At 34.3% G+C, this 20,346-nt stretch overlaps 1 protein-coding gene across 4 annotated transcripts in view; it reads left to right on the top strand.

Moving 5' to 3' along the window:
• LOC131665082 (importin subunit beta-1) overlaps positions 1-20,346 on the top strand; it is a 534,754-nt gene that overhangs the window by 12,953 nt on the left and 501,455 nt on the right. The gene's annotated exons all lie outside the window — the stretch shown is intronic.

Genomic DNA, 20,346 nt, shown 5'->3' on the forward strand with positions numbered 1-20,346 from the left:
TTTAGATATAAAGCTATAAGTGAGTAAAAATTTTCAGATAATATTTAACTGAGTTTGAACAGCAAGCTTTAATGCCAAACTTTGTCAAAGACTAAAGCTACATTGATAAACTCCAAAATACAATATTATTCTTTTTAAAGGTTTTTCTAATTTTAATGGTTACTCTATTAATGTTTTATTGTCACATTTTTATTACGAAATTCAAATTAGTGCACAGGTGTTATATTTTGTTTTATCTTGTTCTATTAATATTTTATTAAATCTTTCATTAATTATTATTTTTTTACATACTTTGGATAGGGTAGGATAAGTCTATAGAATGAATAAATTCGGTGGTATTGCAATTAATATTATTCTTGTAATTTTTCATTGAATGGGAAACAATTGAATTATAGCATTAATAATAATGGTAACGAGTCATTTTGCTTAAAGGCATAGTTCTTTCAGTAATTTCTCATTTATGTTATCGTATCCTAGGCTTTTTTATTTTTATATTATTTGTAATGCTGTTCGTTTGGGGCTGGGTTAAATTTTCCAAATAAAATTTTATTTTCGTATTTTTTTCGTTGTAGAGAATTGCATTTAGTTCGTTAACTGATATATTATAATTTGTTTAATGAGATTTTGATTTACTTTATTGCTATATTTATTTTAATTGTTTTTTGTGCTTTAATTTTTTTAAAACTGTTTCAATTTTAAACTATTTCAATTTCTACATTTATTTAATCTGATTTATGAGCGTTGTAATCAGATTAACCATTGGATCCATTCTGTTCACCAATTGCTTATTTATAGTTTTCAACTGACTGCTATTTACCGATAAAAGTTGATTTTGTGCTTTTTATATTGTTTGGGTTCTTTTTGTGTTTTGAAAACATTACTGTTTACTGGTTGTGCATAGGTGACATGGACTAACGTTGTTTTCATTAATTTGAATTTCTCGCACTGCATCTTCCGTAGCCTGCTACATAATTGCTATTACAGTTTGCACACTTTACTTCTTTTATTTTTCTCTGCATCGAGCATTCGCCGGTGAGACGATTTTCGACGTATTTAATACAAACGAGAATTTTATGAGAGTAATTTTTGGTGTGGTTAAAACTGTGACGGCGAAGACATTGGGTGGATATCTCTATTTTTATATGGTATTTTAAAACTAATAATTTTATTCTGTAGTTTTGTGATTTCAAATATTTCTTTCTTGTTTTTTGTTTTTGTTTTTAATTCTATGAAAATTAGCGGACGAGGTTGTTTTGATATTTTGAGTTTGTCATTAGTGATTCTAATAACATGATTATGTGGTTCCATGTCTGTTTTTAATTTGTTTATATCGACCGTTGGGTGTTTGTTTTTTAAAATAGCTATATATGATTTATTTTCTTTCATTTGAAACATATATTAAATAATTAACAAAAACGTATTTTTAATTTCGAATACTTTAACGACTGGGACGAATAATTTCGGATTTTCTGTCTGTATTTTAACTTTATTATTACAGAGAACTTTGATAGTATAATTATTTTGGCAACTTTATCAATTGATTCTTTTAGAAGACTTGTTATTGTTATTGTGACTTCAAGAACTGAGTTTGTGTGGAATGCTGCATAGGTACATAAGGACCTGTACGTTTTAGTTTTGATTTTCTGTAATCATGAACAAGTAGACCCATCTCCCCCACTATTTTTTGAAAATGGTACAAGAGAAAAAATTTTTCACGCATCACGACTGGATTTACCGTTTATGATGGAATCCAAACTACCTGAATCATAGGAACAAACATGAAAATTTTATTTTTCAAAAATTTTCATATATATTTATTACACCATTTTCGAAAGTCAGTTTACGTTTGACACTCAAAGAAGGCAGACGTGTTAACAGCACTCTGCTATGTTAGAAGCCAATCTACTAATACAATCAAGTATAGTTACACTTTGTAAATCAAGTGAAGTGTCCTTAACTCAAGCCTTATAATAAAGGGGCTTATTTAAAAAGTAACGACTAAAAATGTCTACACAATCAGGGGATGATATGTCTATCCCAACAACAAGCAGCAATGAGAAGTGAAAACGCGCAAATTACAAAAGGCTGCGTACTAGCCCAGGAGATCGAACTCCTAGTAAAAAGTAAGCGCAACTAACAAAATACTGGCTAAGTCAATCTGTTGATAGATTTGACATACTGCAATAAGATGACAACGAAACTCAAAGCCATGAATCAAATACAGTAAAATCCAAGTAAGTAAATGTCATACGAAACAAAGCACCTCCTATATTTGTTTATTACGCCGAGAATATGCGCCCACTAGAAAATATTCTAAACACAGTAGCCAAAGACAGTTACACTTTGAAAGTGCTAGTTTATAACAAAGTGAAAATCCAGCCGACAACGTCTTAAAAATATCTACCGATCGTAAGCGCACTAAAAAAGAAACGCACTAAATTTTTTAGTTATCAGCGCAAAAGGGACAAAAGTTTCAAAGTCATTTTACGAAGTATACACCTATCAGTCAACATTGAAGATACGGGGGGGGGGTCAATAAGTCTTTATAAAATCCAAGAATGGCGCTTGTCACGCTTAAATTATGATGTTTTTGGCAAGCAATACTACTAACTAAATATCGTACAAAGTTTCAGCTCGATTCAATAAGTCGTTTTTTGTGAGCGTTGGGTGAACAAAAAGTTATTGGTTTATTTGAAAAATGGAAAAAACAGAGTTTCGAGCGGTGATATAACATTTTCATTCGAAAGGCCTTACACCAAAATAAATCACAGTTGAGTTGAACGCCGTTCATGACAAGTCTGTCCCTGTGTTTAAGACTGTTTATAACTGGGTAATTGAATTTAAACGCGGCCGTACAACAAAAGATGAACCTCGTTCAGGACGCCCCGTAGAAGTGAGTACGCCCGAAATGGTCAATAAAATCCACGATATGGTGTTGAGTAATAGAATATTAAAATAGTGTAACGTCGGTTGACGAAACAATTCTCAGGCGCACTTTTTTGGTCTATTCTTACGAAAAATAACCGGGACGTGCGTGACCACTATCGCGGGAAATTCTTTTTTCGGCGACGGAGGATCGAAGCTTTACTATACCACACACTTGGCAATATAGCAATACTTCGCGTTATTTTATCACACTCTTGGCAATAAAATAACGTTAAGGGGGGCCTATCTAATACTAGGTGTGTTCAAAAAATAACGAGAATTTTCGTTTTATGAAAAAAATATTTATTTATTCATCTACATTAATGTTGTCGCCTTCAAAGTAGTCCCCTTCGGATACAATACACTTATGCCAACGCTTTTTCCAATCCTCGAAACACTTTTGAAACTCGATCTTTGTAATAGCTTTTAGCTCTTTCAGCGATTCGCTTTTAATGTCATCTATGCTTGTAAAACGACGGCCTTTTAATGTTCTCTTTATTTTTGGAAATAGAAAAAAGTCACATGGAGCCATATCTGGCGAATATGGAGGCTGAGGCATCGTTACAGTTTCGTTTTTGGCCAAAAATTCACGAACAAGCAATGAAGTGTGAGCAGGCGCATTATCGTGGTGCAAAAGCCATGAATTGTTTTGCCACAAATCCGGGCGTTTTTTTCGGATTGCTTCACGCAAACGACGTTGAACTTGTAGGTAGTACTGCTTATTGATTGTTTGACCTTGTGGCAAGAATTCATAATGCACTATGCCATTAAAATCGAAGAACACAGTGAGCATAACCTTCACATTCGACCGTACTTGTCGAGCCTTTTTCGGTCTTGGCGATTGACGATTGAGCCTTAGTTTCGACATCATATCCGTAAACCCATGTTTCGTCACCTGTTATAACACGTTTTAGTAGTTCTGCATCGTTATTGACTTCATTTAGCGACTCCTGAGCAACTTCCATTCGCCGCTGTTTTTGTTCGAAATTCAACAATTTTGGAACGAATTTTGCTGCCACACGTTTCATACCCAAAACATTCGAAAAAATTTGATGGCATGAGCCAACTGATATGCCAACATCATCAGCGACTTCTCTGATTGTGATTCGGCGATCGTTCATAACCATTTCTTTCACTTTTTTCACGTTTTCATCGGTTGTTGATGTGCTTGGGCGTCCGGGTCGTTTGTCATCTTCAACGTTTTCGTGGTCATCTTGGAAACGCTTATACCACTCATAAATCCTTGCTTTACTCATAGCAGACTCACTATATGCCTTTGTTAACATTTGACAAACTTTACTACACTTTATTTCATTTTTTACGCAAAATTTAATACAAATTCTTTGATCCATTTTTTTTCACAAACGAAAATCGCCGAGTTCGAAAAACACGTCTAACGTTAGCGGCTGCCACTTAAAAAGTAAGCAATGAATATTGCTGCAAATTTTATCGTACTTCAGGGGCATGTGTACCAATATAATAAAAAAAAATTTTATACAAGCGGACTCTCCAAACCCGCGAAATTTAAAAATTCTCGTTACTTTTTGAACACACCTCGTATACACTCGACCACACGCTTGGCAATCGAGTGTAACTATCTAAAAGACAGATCGTCCGCGAAACTAAAATAGGAAAGAATAAGGAGAGAAAAGAATGTAGAAAGAAGTTAGAATAAAAAACTTTTTTTTGATTTTCCTTACTCACTTTTATCTTAGTTTCCCACACACACACTGGAAAGAATAACTGAAACTAACTAAACTGGACGAACTTGAAAAATAGTTAACGAATTTGAAATGGTTGCACGAACTAAATTAGAAAAATAACTGCTTAATTTTCTTGAAAAGCTCCCTTTTATGCTTTTCGCAAGAGACTCCCACTCGAAAATCTTTGTCATTTTTGGGCAGTAGGAACTCAAATTTTCTTAACTTAATTGGTTGGCAAAATTTGGGGAGTGTCTTAAGCGTTAGCGAAATTCGAGCTCTAATTGGCCGGGGGCGGAGTGTGCGGGAGTGGCCTCATTTAAGTGCTTTGGGCCTTCTTCACATAGATGGCCCTCTATGTACTATTTTGACCTTCAATTATTTAAACTAATTCTATTTAAATTCAATTGTGTGTATGGTACTCTAATTTTTACAAAAATATTACTTAATCTATATTAAAACTAAAGTTCAGAACAAGAGTTAAGGATTATATTTATCTGAAAACAAACAAGATATTAATAGTCTTAACTATTAATTAATTATCAAAAAGCCTTAAGAAATACTGAAAAATCAGAGTTAATTATAATAAATAAAGTCATTAACTTTCGTTCAAGTCGTTCTTAAATTTTCTAACACAAAGTTGAGCGCATTCAACGATTAAACATACAATATTCGCAATAAAAAAAAATCATAATAAATACGGAAGTATAATGAATTATTTCCATATTTATATTTAGGTATAAAATTAAAACTATCCGAGCAATAAACAAAAACTATTAATTAAAATAGTCCTTGTTGATTACTTAAATGTTACTTCAATAGATAAATTTCGCATTTTTAAAGAGATCTGCAAGCAAATGCGCTTCCTTTAATTTAAAAGAAATTAGTAATATTGAAATTATTTAAAATAAAATAACAGTACTATCAGTACTGTTATTTTCATCATGATTGATATGCATCATCATTGATATGCATCAAAGATGCTCGCAATCTGGCTACTCCGGATGGCCCGATCGTAAAATCGCTCTGATTGTTTTCAACATCCGAAGATTGCCAGATGCGCGAGCCGAAAACTGCCGTTTACAGAAAAAATTTTCTTTTTTCAGCTGTACACAGTTTTTCATCTTAATTTACGAGCTAAGTGTGTGGCCGGTATTTTTTGTCTCTTTTTTTATTTTGAGTCGCCGTTACAATAGTATCAAGAAAAACTGCGGCAATTGAGCCAGATCAGACGAGGAAAAAACAGAAATGTTCGAAAATCATCTTTATACAGTCTTCAAACCTCATCAAAAATAATCACTAAACTAGAAGAAGAAATCCTACTAAAAACCTTGATAATTAAGAAGATACACCAATAAAAAGAGTGAAATTAAAAAAAAATACAACAATTAATTAATAATATTAATTACAAGAAAACTCCTGGATATGATAAAATTACAGAAAAATAATCTAAAAGCTACCCTCAGTAGCAACAAGATATACGAGATCTGTCAGGAGAGTATCGGGCCTACCTTTATATTTTCGTGCTAGCGTTATTCTTTATCATCTGGTGGGTGGCAACCTTCAAAGAAGTCCCCACTTGATTGAATAACACGGTTCCATCGATGTTTCCACTTTTCAAAACAGTCCTGGAACTCAATTTTAAGGATAGCCTTAAGTACACTCGTCGCATTGTTTTCAACTGTTGTTTTGTAATCGAATCGGTGTCCTTTGAGTGGTTTTTTTAGTTTTGGAAACAGCCAAAAGTCAAAAGGGGCTATGTCGGGACTGTATGGAGGTTGTAGAAGCAATGTGATATTGTGTTTGCTCAAAAACTGCTGCACAAGATTGGATGAATGCGCTGGCGCATTATCGTGATGGAGAAGCCAGTTACCACTTTCCCAAAAGTGCAGCCGTTTTCTTCTTACTGTATCACGCAAACGTTTCAAAATTTGAACGTAGTATTCTTTATTGATTGTCTGACCTGTTGGTGCATATTCGTGATGTACAACACCTTCACAATCGAAAAAAACAAGCAACATTGACTTAACATTGCTCCGACTTTGACGTGCTTTTTTTGGTCTTGATGATTCAGAATGCTTCCACTGTGAAGATTGTTGTTTTGTTTCAGGATCATAACCATAAACCCATGATTCATCACCTGTAATAACTTTTCTAAGCACATTATCATGATTATTGACCATTTCCAGATTGTCCAGAGCGATTTCTAAGCGAATGTTCTGCTCTGCTGTGAGCAATTTTGGGATGAATTTCGCACACACGCGTTTCATTCCTAAATTTTCGGTTAAAATTTCTGAAATGATAGTTTTAGTATCCCAAGGTCTTTTTCTAGTTCTCGCACAATCATACGACGATCTTGTTCGATTGCAAGTCGCACCCGCTCAATATTATCTGCGATTTTTGTCGTCGAAGGTCGGCCGGAACAAGAATCACTATCGACAGAAGTGCGACCATCCTTGAACCGTTTATATCATTCTTTTATTCGTGTTTTGCTCATACACTCGCTTCCAAAGGCCTTTTGCATCATTTCAATAGTTTCCGAACGCGTTTTTCCGAGTTGAATGCAAAATTTGATGCAAATTCGTTGATCTTGTTTTTCAGTCATTTTTGACAATATCAAAATCCGACGAACGCGAAAAAGGCACTGTAAACAAAGACACGCTGTGCATGAACTATACATCCTGCAGGTATCAATAAGTAACCAATAGATTCGTGAGGCTTTACTGTTGAAGATTCTATCCGGTAGAGGTCGCTCGAAGACTATGGAGCGAGGATATAAACGTAGGCCCGACACTTTCCGGACAGACCTCGTATAACAATAATTTTAAATGCATGCTCCCGCCTTTGCTACTTTCCCTCTTAATGGAAAGTAGCAGATCTGAACTCGGTAAATAAACTGCACTTGTGACCTCATATAGACAAATCAGTCTTTTACCAATACTCGTAAAAGTCTACCAGAAATTAATCCTAACCAGAATTAACCCAATAAAAAACTTATCCCAGATCCAGTTCGGTTTTAGGTGCAACCACTGAACGATTGAACAAGTGAACAGATTTGTAAATAATGCGAGAAAATCTATCGAAGATAAACAGAACTGTACAGGCATATTTCTTGATGTCGCCTAGGTGTTTGACAAAGTTTGGCATAATAGTCTTCTACATAAACTCAAGAGAATGTTTCCTGAACGCCATTATGAATTATTAAAATCTTATCTTCGAAATAGATCATTACAAGTGAAAATAAAGAATAAAGTATTCCAACGTCAATCAATAAAAGCAGAAGTAAAATGTAGTCTTACCGATTAATAAATGAATAGCTTCAGCTGTACACAAGAATGTACGAGGTGTGATCAAAAAGTAAGGTGAATTTTTATTTTTCTCAAAAAATATTTATTTATTCATCAATTTTTATTTTATCTCCTTCAAAGTAATCCCCCTCGGATATAATGCACTTGTGCCAAAGCTTTTTCCAATCCTCAAAGCATTTCAAAAAATCATTTTTTGTGATCTTGTTTAGTTCATCCTTCGATGCCGTCTTTATCTCCCCAATCGTGGCAAAACGCCGTCCTTTCATGGGCCTCTTCAGTTTTGGGAACAAGAAGAAGTCACAGGGGGCCAGATCTGGGGAATACGGTGCCTGTGGCATCGTTACTGTGTTGGTTTTAGCTAAAAATTCGCGCACAAGCAACGATGTGTGAGCAGGGGCGTTATCATGGTGCAAAAGCCAATTTTTATTTTTCCACAAATTCGGACGTTTCTGGTGGATTGCTTCGCGCAAATTGCGCATAACTTGCAGGTAATATTCCTTATTTACTGTTCTACCCTGTGGCAAGAACTCATGATGCACCACGCCCCTGCAGTCAAAGAAAACTGTAAGCAACCTTTACATTTGATCGAACTTGGCGTGCTTTTTTTGGTCTTGGTGATCCAGAATGCCTCCACTGGGACGATTGAGTCTTAGTCTCGACGTCATAACCGTATACCCATGTTTCGTCACCTGTTATAACCCTGTTGAGTAAATCTGGATCATCGTTGGCGTCATTCAGTAGCTCTTGAGCGATGCTCATGCGACGTTTCTTTTGGTCGAAATTGAGCAATTTCGGAACAAACTTCGCTGACACACGTCTCATATCTAAAACACTCGTCAAAATTGATTGGCACGAACCAAATGAGATGCCAATATCATCAGCAATTTCTCTAATGGTAATTCGACGATTTCCCAATACTATTTTCTTCACTTCTTCAACATTCTCATCAGTTGTTGATGTGCTGGGGCGTCCAGAACGAGGTTCGTCGTCGGTGTCTTCTCGGCCTTCTTGGAAGAGTTTATACCACTTGTAAACATTTTTTTGGCTTAAAGTAGACTCACCGTATGCCACTTCCAGCATTTCAAGTGTTTTGGAACATTTGATTCCATTTTTCACACAAAATTTAATGCAAACTCTTTGATCCATGTTTTTAGACAGCAGCAAATCGTGGAGCACGCAAAACACTTCTAACCTTGATGCCTCTCACAAACAAACCAAACATACTACAAAGCTGAAATTTGGAACGTATGTTCTAGACGAGTGTACCGACATAACCAAATAAAAAAGTCGAAGATCGAACGGACGTAGCCCGCTAAATTTCAAAATTCACCTTACTTTTTGATTACACCTCGTATAATCCAGATTGTGAATAAATATTCAATTTCAATTGTATCAAATCACTTAATTTGCATTACTCGGCCACAATACTGTAAAAGCTTACATTAGAATTTTAATTATTAAAAAATAAAACATACTAAATTATTTTAGAATCTTAACGAATTCCATGCCTAGAAATCTTGCGGGTTTAAACAATGCAAGATAGTTCATATCAATTTAATATTATTATATCATAATCTATATCTCAAATCAATAATTAGTAATTAATTGGAAATCTTCTTGCATATCTCCGTAAGCTTTTTGGTATGGGATTTGTGTAGGTTCTGAAATAATTTGTTCTGTTAATTTATTACATAGTAGTTCACTACGTACTATTCGCACTCATTTCCTTTGCTTAATTTAGAATATTTTCACAGAGCCCTTAACCTCTTCTGACCGGCAATATCAACACGTAACTAAAAAAAATTTTTTTCATACATATATTTGTTCTTTTGAACTAAAAATTCAAAATATAAAGAAATACATCGTACGGCGGACATATTTTCTTAAATGAATACTTATCCACATATGTGGACACAAGTCAGAAGATGTTGAGCGAAATTAAATGAACAAATTTTACACTTTGAATCTGCTGACTCTGGAAACAAATGTTTGTTGATATAAGAACCGAGAAAAAGAATATGTTAGTTAATTTACATAGAGTGATGCATCAACTTATAGTGGGGCAATTCTTGGCTATTTCAAACAATTTAAAAAATCAAATCACCAATTTTGTTCAAAGTTGATAGACTTGTTACCTATACAGAGGTCAACATCTGTGCAGAGTTTTAGATCAAAATATTGATAAGGGGCCGACTTATCATCTGTTGAAAACATATCGGACTTTTTTTTATTAATTCGATTTCTCGGAGACTAATAAAGATATGGACATGATTCTGTTTTTAAAAGACGCGGAAAGAGTTTGAGTTTTAAAATGTAAATAGTAAAATACCAAATCATTTATTTATGTCATTGTTATAAACAATTTTTTCAAAAAATCGACGATATCTCAAAAAACGATGTTTTTTTTTAATTTTTGCACCATCGTGTTCCTTGTCATTTTTTACATAAGAAACCGTTGAGAAAATCAAGTGCCCGCTATCAGGATTAAGACAGCACTAAAATGAAACTAACCGCGCGTTAGCCGCTCGGCCTTTCGAACGTCCGCTACTCGTGCGGTTCCAACGTTGCTTGCGGCAAATGCCTTTAACGAATAAATAATTTTATATTTTATCAGTCTATATGTATTTATTTAAATAATATATAAATTAATCGATTAAATAAGTAATGTAAATGAACTATTTTTTATACAATCTGATATAATATTGAAATGAAACATTTGCTCTCTGCGTTTGATCGGGCTTGAGACCGGCGTATATTTACGAAGCGGCCGCATTAAAAATGTTTTTTTATCGGACCTACACCATAATACTCTTAATAAGTTATTTACAAGTAATTTGTTTTAACCTATTTTCTACCATATATTTTTGAATATACGTCATTCTCACGCCCGATCAAAAGCACAGAGCAAATGTTTCATTCAATGTTGTTTCAGATTGTACAAAACAATAGTTCATTTATATTACTTATATTACTTTATTTATATTACTTTATATTACGTTATATTAAGTAAATAAGACATTAAATTTAATTTAAATTTAATTACTTATTTAATTAACCGATTTATATATTATTTAAATAAATACATATAGACTGATAGAATATGAGATTGTGACTTGGACAAGAGTAGACGTGTCTTGTGTGAGTGCTGAATATAGGCCGATTCTGGAGAGAAGGAGAGCAGGAAGTGAAGAGAAAAGTGGAGAAAAGGTGCAGGAGGAGTGGAAGGACGTTCGGAGAAGAGAAAAAGTGAACGAGATAAAGGGAGAAGGAAGAAAGGTGAAAAAGAAATAAAGAGAGAAAGGATAGGTTAGGGTGGATAAGTCAGAAGGCGGGAAAGGAGGAGCGTAGGAGAGGGGCATAAAGGCGAAGTTAGAGGGAATAAGAGAGAAAGTTAAGGCGGGAGCAAGACGGGGAATAGGAATAGGAAACAGGAACGAGATGTTTACAACACCAGGAACAGCGAGAGAGAGAGACGGTAAAGGGGATAAGAGGAAGGCAAAGGGGGTGAGAGGTAGAGAGAGCGAAGAGGGCATGAGAGGGGGAAACAAGGAAGAAGTGAGACAGGCGAAAAGGTACAAAAGTGAAAGCGAGGGGAGTGAAACAGAGGGGGACGAAGGGAATGAAATGGACAGAACATTGATAGGGGTGGGGGAGAGTAAAAGAGAAGACAATGTATTTGAAAGAGTACTAGCAGAAATGAGAGAGTTGAGAAGAGAGGGGAAGAGGGAGAGAGAGGAAATGATGAGACGAATGGAAGAGGCGGAGAAAAAAAGAGAGGCAAAATGGGAGAGAGGTTTGGAAAAACTTAGAGAAGAATTAGAGAAAGATAGAGAGGAAAGGAAAAAAGAGAAAAGAGAAGAAAATAGAAGACAAGAGAAGTGGGAAGAAAGAATGAAAGGATGGGAAGAAGAGATGAATAAGATGAAAAAATACATAGAAGGAAGAGAGACAAGGGTAGAAGTAAAAGGAGTAGATAATAGGGAAGAAATAGATTACATGAAGGAGAGGATGGATAGAAAAAATAGGGTAAATAATATAATTGTTACAGATCTGGAGAGAGAACTAAAATGGGAAAAAAAAGGAGACGCAGAGGAATGGTTAAAGGACAGAATGGGAATAAAGGGGGAAATAATAAGCCTAAGGAGCATAGGAGGATCAGAAACAAATCAGAGACAGGAAGGGATGGAGTATAGAAGGAAGAGGATGTGGCAAATAAAGTGTGCCTCATGGGAGCAAAAAAAGGGAATAATGAAGAAAAAAAGTAAATTAGGGGAGAAAAAAATTTATATAGATCACGACTGGACGTGGAAACAAAGGAAAATAAGAGAGGAGGTAAGAAGAAAAGCAAGGGAATTGAAAAATAAGGGTAAGGAAGTTAAAATATGGCACAATGGGCTAAGAGCAGGGGAGGAAGAGTGGAGGTGGAACGAGTGAGAGGAGAGAATGACAAAGAAAGGAAAGGAGGGGTTTCGGAATTAAAGGGGGGAGAGGAGAGAGGAGAGAAGAGGTGAAGGGAAGGAAAACAGTAAAAATGTTATTTTGGAATGTGGCGGGAATAAATAGCTTGGAAGAAGAGGACTGGAAATATATTAGAAATTTTGATATAGTAGGACTTACGGAGACATGGGTGAAAAGAGAAGAAGCAGAAATAGGAATAGAAAGAAATCTGAATGGGTATATCATTGAATGGAGGGACTCGAGAAGGGAAGGAAAAAGGGGTAGGGAGATAGGGGGTGGACTGATGGCAGTAAGAGAAAGACAAGGGAGAATAAAGGTAAAATGGAAGAAAGAAAGGACAGAAGAAGTCATAGTAGGGGAAATAGAGATAGAGAGAGAGAAATGCACGGTGGCATCAGTTTACATGCAGCACAAGAAAAAAGAAAATTATGAGTACCTAACCGAAAAAAAAGAGGAAAATAGAGGTAAAATACTAATAATAGGAGGAGATTTTAACGCTAGAACAGGAGGCGAAGGAAGAGAATGGGATAGCGAAGGACAGACAGAAGAAATAAAAACAAAGGATGGTATGATAAACGCAGAAGGGGAAGAGATGGTTAAATGGCTAGGAGAGACGGGATTAGTGATTGTGAATGGAAAAAAAGAGGGAGAAATTACATATATAGGAGCGAGAGGGATGTCGACGATTGACTACGTAATAGGAAATATAGGAGGGGAAAAGAGAGTGAAGAAAATGCAAATGGGAGAGAGAATCAATTCGGATCACCTACCAGTAGAAGTGGAGCTAGAAAACAGGGTTGAAGAAGAAGAAAACAGAGAAGAAGAAAGGTTAAGAGAAGACTGGAGCGAAGAAGGAATAAAAGAGTATCACAGATGGATAGGAGCAGTAGAAGGAACGGAAAAATGGGAAGAGATAAAAATTAGAGTGCAGAACGCTATAACAAAGAAGAAAATAAGGAGTAAAAAAGGAACAAGAAAAAGCTGGTGGAGAGAAGAATGTAAGGTAAAAAGAGACAAGGTAATGAATGCTCTGAAAGAACTAAGAAGAGGAATTGGGGATAGAAGCGGTTACCTGGAAGCAAAGAGGGAATACAGAGAGGAAATAAGAAAGGCAAAAGAAGAGGAAGGAAGGAAAGTGGCGGAGGAATTAAGCAAAGATAGAACGAGAAGGAAATTTTGGGAAAAAGTGAGCGGAGGAAAGAAAAAAAGAGCAAAAATAGATGAAAAAATAAGCAATGAGGAATGGCTAAAACACTTCAAGAAGCAGCTGGGAGAAAAAGAAAAGGATGACAATAAAAAAGAAGAAAGAGAAGAATGGGAAAGGGGGGAAAAAGAAGAAAGAGGGGAAATAGAAGTAAAAGAGGTAGTAGAGGTGATAAAGAGAATGAAAAAGAAAAAAGCAACAGGAGAAGATGGGATTGCAAATGAAGCGTGGATGGCTGGGACTGAAAGCCTAATAAATGACTGACAAAATGTCTAAATAGAGTATGGAATGGAGAAGGATACCCGAAGGAATGGAGAAAGGGAATAATAATACCAATATACAAGAAAGGAAAAAAAGAAGAAGTAAGCAATTATAGGGGTATAACGCTGATGGACACAGGATATAAGATATATGCAGAAATAGTAAGGAAAAGACTAGATAAAGAGATAGAAGAAAAAGGAATACTAAGCGATACGCAAATGGGTTTCAGACTAAAAAGAGGAACAACAGACGCAATATACGTGCTAAAAACGGCAATAGGAAAAGAAATCAGGGAAAAAGGTGGGAAATTGTTTGTCTTCTTCGCTGACATGAAAGCAGCGTTTGACAAGATAAGAAGAAAGAAGATATGGAAAATAATGAAGGAAAAAGAAATAGATAAAAGAATCAGAAGAAGCATAGAAGAAATATACAAGGAAACAGGATGTAGAATAAAAATTAGAGGAGAGATAATAGGTGAATTCGACACAGAAAAGGGAGTAAGGCAAGGGTGCCCGCTGAGCACCACGCTATTTAATCTTGTCTTTGCGGAGTTAGAAGATAAAATGAGTAAAATTCAGGAAGGAGGAGTGGTAATAGGAAGAAAGAAAATTTGGACGATAGGATACGCGGATGATATAGTAATGATGGCAAATAATGAAAATGGGATGAAAGAGATGCTGAAAAAACTAAGGAGATTCTTAGAGGAAAGAGGGTTGGAATTAAACGTAGAAAAGTCAAAAATGATGAAATGTAAGAAAGGAGGAGGAAGAGGAAAGGAAGAAAGTTTTGAGTGGATAGGAAAGAAAATTGAAATGGTAAAAGAATATAACTATCTGGGATACATAATAAACAAAAATAATGGGAATAAGAGACATATAAAGAAAACAGAAGGTAAAATAAATATGGGACTAGGAAAAGTATGGGAGTTGGGAGAAAGATTATTTAAAGAAAATTGGAAGCTAAGGATGATGTTATTTGATGCGTTAATGAAAAGCGTGAAAATGTATGGAGCAGAAATATGGGGATGGAAAAGATACGAGGAAATAGAAAGACTACAAATGAAATATATAAAATGGGTACTGGGTTTGGACAGAAACACACCGAGTTATCTGATAAAATGGGAAACAGGAAGAAAAGAAATAAAAGTAAAAGCAATAGAGAGAGCGATGAGATATGAAAATAAAATAAAAGAAGAGAGGGATGGAACAATAAAGAAACAAGCATGGAGAGAAATAAAGAGAAACGAAAAGAAAAGAGAAGAAAGAAATGAAAAAAAAGGAGAGAGAGAAGAAAGACTAGGGGAAAGTAAAAAATACAGAGAGAGAGAAGAAGGAAACGATGAAAGAGAAGAGTTCTGGGAAGAAGTAAGAGAAGAATTGAAGAAAAAAGAAGAAAAAGAAATGGAAGACAAGATGGAAGAATCAAGATATATAAGAGAGTGGAAGGGGATAAGGGAGGAAATGAAGAAGAGTAGACTAATAGAAATACAAAATGAAGGGAAAATAAGAGGGCTACAGATAAGAGAGAGGTTTAGGTTAGGGAACGAGACAAGAGGGTGTAGATACTGGGAAAAAGAGGAAAATAGGAAATGTAGATTATGCCAAAAAGAAGAGGAAGACTGGAAACACATAGTAGAAAAATGCGAAATGACAAGAAAAGAAGGAGAAAAGTGGGAAGAAATAATGGTTGGGAGCAAAGAAAAAATAGCATGGATGAGGGATCTAAAGTGGAAAAGAAGAAGAAAAGAAGAAGAAAAAGAGAAAGAAAAAGAAAAGTGAAAAGAGAGAAGAAAGAAAACGGTAAGAGAGAACCGTAGTAAGCATGAGTGAAAGCAGAGGGAGCGGAGGATACCGCAGTAAAGGTGTAAAAGCCCTAATACGGACAGATGAAAGAAGAGGAAAAGGAAGCGCAAAGAAAAAGAAAAAACACTAAATCATCAAAGCACGATCACACACAAATACAACACAAAACACTAACAAGAAACAAGACACGTCACTCAACAAAATTGAAATGTATATTGTAAATGTATAAATAAACATTGTAACATTAAGTTGAATAAACTCAATATACTGATAGAATATGAAATTATTTATTCGTTAAAGGCATTTGCCGCAAGCAACGTTGGAACCGCACGAGTAGCGGAAGACCGAGCGGCCGAGCGGCTAGCGTGCGGTTCGTTTCATTTTAGTGCTGTCTAAATCCTGATAGCGAGCACTTGATTTTCTCAACGGTTTCTTATGGAAAAAATGACAAGGAACACGATGGTGCAAAAAAAAAAAATATCGTTTTTTGAGATATCATCGAAAAATATGAAACTATAATTTTTAGACTTTTTTATACTTCACTATTGAATGACTCTTAAAATTTTACATACGAGGTGTGTTCAAAAAGTAAGGTGACTTTTCAAATTTCACGGGCAACGTACTTTCGATTATCGATTTTTTTGTTTTGTATGTTCGTACACTCTTCCCAAACATCTGTACCAAGTTTCAAGTGTATAGCATTTTTTGTTTGGTTGTGAGAGGCGTAAAGGTTATAAGTGTTTTGCGTGCTCGGGGATTTCTTGCTATCGAAAAATATGGATCAAAGGATTTGCATCAAATTTTGTGTAAAAAATAAAATAAAGTCCTCCGAAACACTTGAAATGTTGACGGTGGCATACGGTGAAACTGTTCTGAGTAAAAAAAATGTTTACAAGTGGTACAAACTCTTCCAAAATGGCCGGGAAGATGCCAATGACGAGCCTCGCTCTGGACGCTCAAGCACGTCAACAACTGATGAAAACGTTCAAGCAGTGAAGAAAATTGTTCTGGAAAATCGTCAAATCACTATCAGAGAAGTTGCTGAGGATGTTGGTATATCGCTTGGCTCGTGCCATGAAATTTTTTCTAACGTTTTGGGCATGAGACGTGTGTAAGCGAAGTTTGTTCGGAAATGCTAAATTTTGACCAAAAGAACCGTCACATGAGCATTGCTCAAGAACTGTTGAATGACGTCAACGACGACCCAGATTTACTCAAAAGGGTCATAACTGGTGACGAATCATGGGTATATGGTTATGATATCGAAACCAAAGTCCAATCGTCCCAATGAAAGAGCCCAGATGAGCCAAGACCGAAAAAAGCACGCCAAGTTCGATCAAATGTCAAAATTCTTTATTTATCAATGACTGTGAAATCTAACTAAAGATTTCGATTTTTGTTAATTACAGTTGGAAAAGCCGATATTTGAAGGGGAAAACACAATCAAGTCTCATACTAAGCGCGGATACAGGATTAGAATGATTGAATAAAATGGGTAGAAATGAGATGAAAAAATTACATGTTATTCTTCCGTTACACAAACAATTAATTATATAAGAGTTGCTACAAAAAAGTTACAGGGGATTGAGTTTGGTTCAATTCGTCATTTTTCACATTTTGAATCTACTTTGAGAGGTTAGAAATACGTCAGTTTTTACTTTAGAAAAACACGGGGTCGGCGTTTCTTTTGTCTTTCTAGACGAAAGAATAATCGTCCTGAAGGATACAAAATATTGAAAATTGAATTTTTTACAGAGCTTTGAAGATGAGCGAAAATTGAAAAAAAAAAAGATGCTATACGTTACAAGTATTTTACGAGCTCTCTAATCAAATTAACTAATTTCTAATGATATAAATAAAAAGAGCTTAACAAACCAAAGAAAATGAGCTGCTGCGCGTTGCTGTAGCTTAATAATTGGCGCTTCTATGCCCTTTTGAAAATACTATTATTTTATTACTCAATATTTTGCTTGATTTTTGGACGTTGAAATCTTCTAGAGATCCCAAATCTTGATCTAAAAATCTGAGAAAACCCAAAAAGTCTTATTTTTTATGTTCATCTTTGTGATCTTTGTATAACTTATAATATCTTTGTGATCTTTGTATAACTTATAACTAATAGTTCGTACTCTCGTGATCTTGTCGCGTTAATGAGTAAGAAGTTGTTTCTTTTCAAATTTACTTAATTGTCAATATGAAATAAATAGATAAATCAAGTATATGTAAATAATAAGTAAAGTTCCAAAGAAAGTCAGACTAAGCCCTAGTTTCTTATGGTGCGAATTGTACCATAAGCAGAGCTAAAGTCTTCCTTATAAAGGATATAATTTAGCCCAAGTTTCTTATAGCGCGAAATGTTCTATAAGTTGAGCACGAATTATAGGAAAGGAACGGTCTTGCTCAGTTAATCACTATGAGAAAAAGAACTTAGGTATTAGCCAAGTTTATTCAATCTCATGCGCTCACTTTGCAAGGTTAGAAGTGAATACCAGCCTGTGCAATAATGGGCGTATTTATACACAGATTTTTCCGCCTATTTTCGCAGGAGAATTCTCTTCGAGAAGTTTTCGAATCTTCGAGAAACATTCGCGAATTTTGAGAAATGAATTTTCTTAATTTACAAATAAATAAAGATAATACTAAAGTTTCAACACATGTAAACTTTACAAAATTAGTTATTGGTCGATTTAGTGTAATTTACAATTATCACAAATAGTATCGTCAAAAGTTATTAACAAATAAAGTTAATTAATGCAATATTACAATATTTACAATAGAACAGTATTAAATTTTTACATAACATTATCGTTTATTAATTTTAGAAGTAATTTCTAAAAAGAAATATTCAAATTAGTTAATAACATTTGAATTATAACAAATTTTCATATTTGTAACGGTTTTTTCTATAATCTTATAACGTAGTTACTAGATTAATTATTGAAGATTTTTAAAATCTAAAGCTATCATTATTGTGTATAAAATTAACGCTTTCGTTCAATATACAACTTAATGTTTAAATAAATTATTGATTATTTATTTATTAATAACAGTTATTATTAAGCTTTTATTAATGAAAGCAATTCTTACTCATGTTCTTCGGATATTCATTTTGAATATGGAGTATTTACATTTTTCTAATAATTAATATTAATAGTGTAATAAACAAATTAACTTTTCATATTAACATTCATTATTATTTAATAATTAAACGCTATTCGTATTATTATAATCGAAATCTATGTATTAAAATCTATATAAGAAATGCTTTGTTACATCAAAATTACGTCTTATTAACATATTTTATTCAAATAACAAAAACTATTATATCTATATCTATCAGTCTGTGACGTCACGCTCCTTATATGGTCATGAAATTAGACTCTTGTACTAAGACAATCGAATAATAGGTGAGGTGGCGCCGTTTAATGTACTAATTGATGTAAACAAATAGATGAGTTTAACGGGTTGTAGTGATTCAGTAACATAATAAACTAGCTCATAGATAGGGCCATTACATCTTTAAAAAAATCAGCTTCGAAATCGATTACTCACGTGCGCACAGTTTAGGTTGAAAAGTATTAGCGAGACCTATATATATATGTATATACATACTAGGGAGCTCCCTGCTCGCTTTACTCACAATACAATTGTTATATAATAATGGAATGATGTGTTGAAAATATTTTAACACTACCATTGATATTGATACACTGCCGGTAACCTTACTTTATGCCCCCACCACAAAATTAGTAAAAACTAAAGTTCAATATCTCTAGCAAAAATCAACGTACAGAGTCAGCTGGGGGTGCATTTGAAAGGGCTTTCCAAGAGCTTTCAAATGGTATTACTCATGGATTTTTTTCTTTTATTCAATATTATTTCATAATAAATATTGTGAATTTTCTATTTTTTTTTGGCTCTTAGAAAAATTTGTCCCTTTTTGTGCAAAATTTATGATATTTATTATGGAATACTATTGAGTGAGTGAAAAAAAAATGTGATCTAGTTTTTCATCTTTTTGGCGTACCAGCTATAAAAAAATAAAATTTTTTAAATCGACAAAAATTTTTTTTCGTAAAAATAAAAAAAGTAGTACAGTTTTCTACTTGCAAAAACATTTTTCCTTCTATACATTTTTTTGAATTTTTAGAATTTATGGAGATAAAACTGTTCAAATAAAACTGTCACTTCCCGGAAAAAATGCTCCTGCACGCGTCGGTTTTGACGAAGATAATTTGTTGACCAGTGATTCAGATAGAACTTAATAAAAGCTAAAAATTCTTGAACTTAAATTTTTGTAAGATTTTTTCCATATTTGGCAAATTTTGTTGAATTTTTAATGTTGAATTATTGTTTGCAAAAAATTAAAACGTACTATGGCATCCATGAATTATATCATTTGAAAGCTCTTGAAAAGACCTTTCCAATGCGCTCACGAGCGACTCTTTACGTTAATTTTTACCACAGACATTGAACTTTAAAGTTTTTACTAATTTTTCGGCGGGAGGCCCAAAGTAAGTGGCCGGCAGTGTATTTATTAAGAAATAATTATTACTTTCGTTTATTTAACAAATTTGTAATATTTTATTAAGATATGTCATAATGCGTTCACTTGATATTTCAATTTTATATTATTATTAGCGCCCCTCATTGTATAAAAAACACTTTGACCAGGTAACTGTGTTTGC

Source organism: Phymastichus coffea, unplaced genomic scaffold (genome assembly GCF_024137745.1).
Source record: "Phymastichus coffea isolate CEN01 unplaced genomic scaffold, Cenicafe_Pcof_1.1 PCOF00003, whole genome shotgun sequence".
NCBI lineage: Eukaryota > Metazoa > Arthropoda > Insecta > Hymenoptera > Eulophidae > Phymastichus > Phymastichus coffea.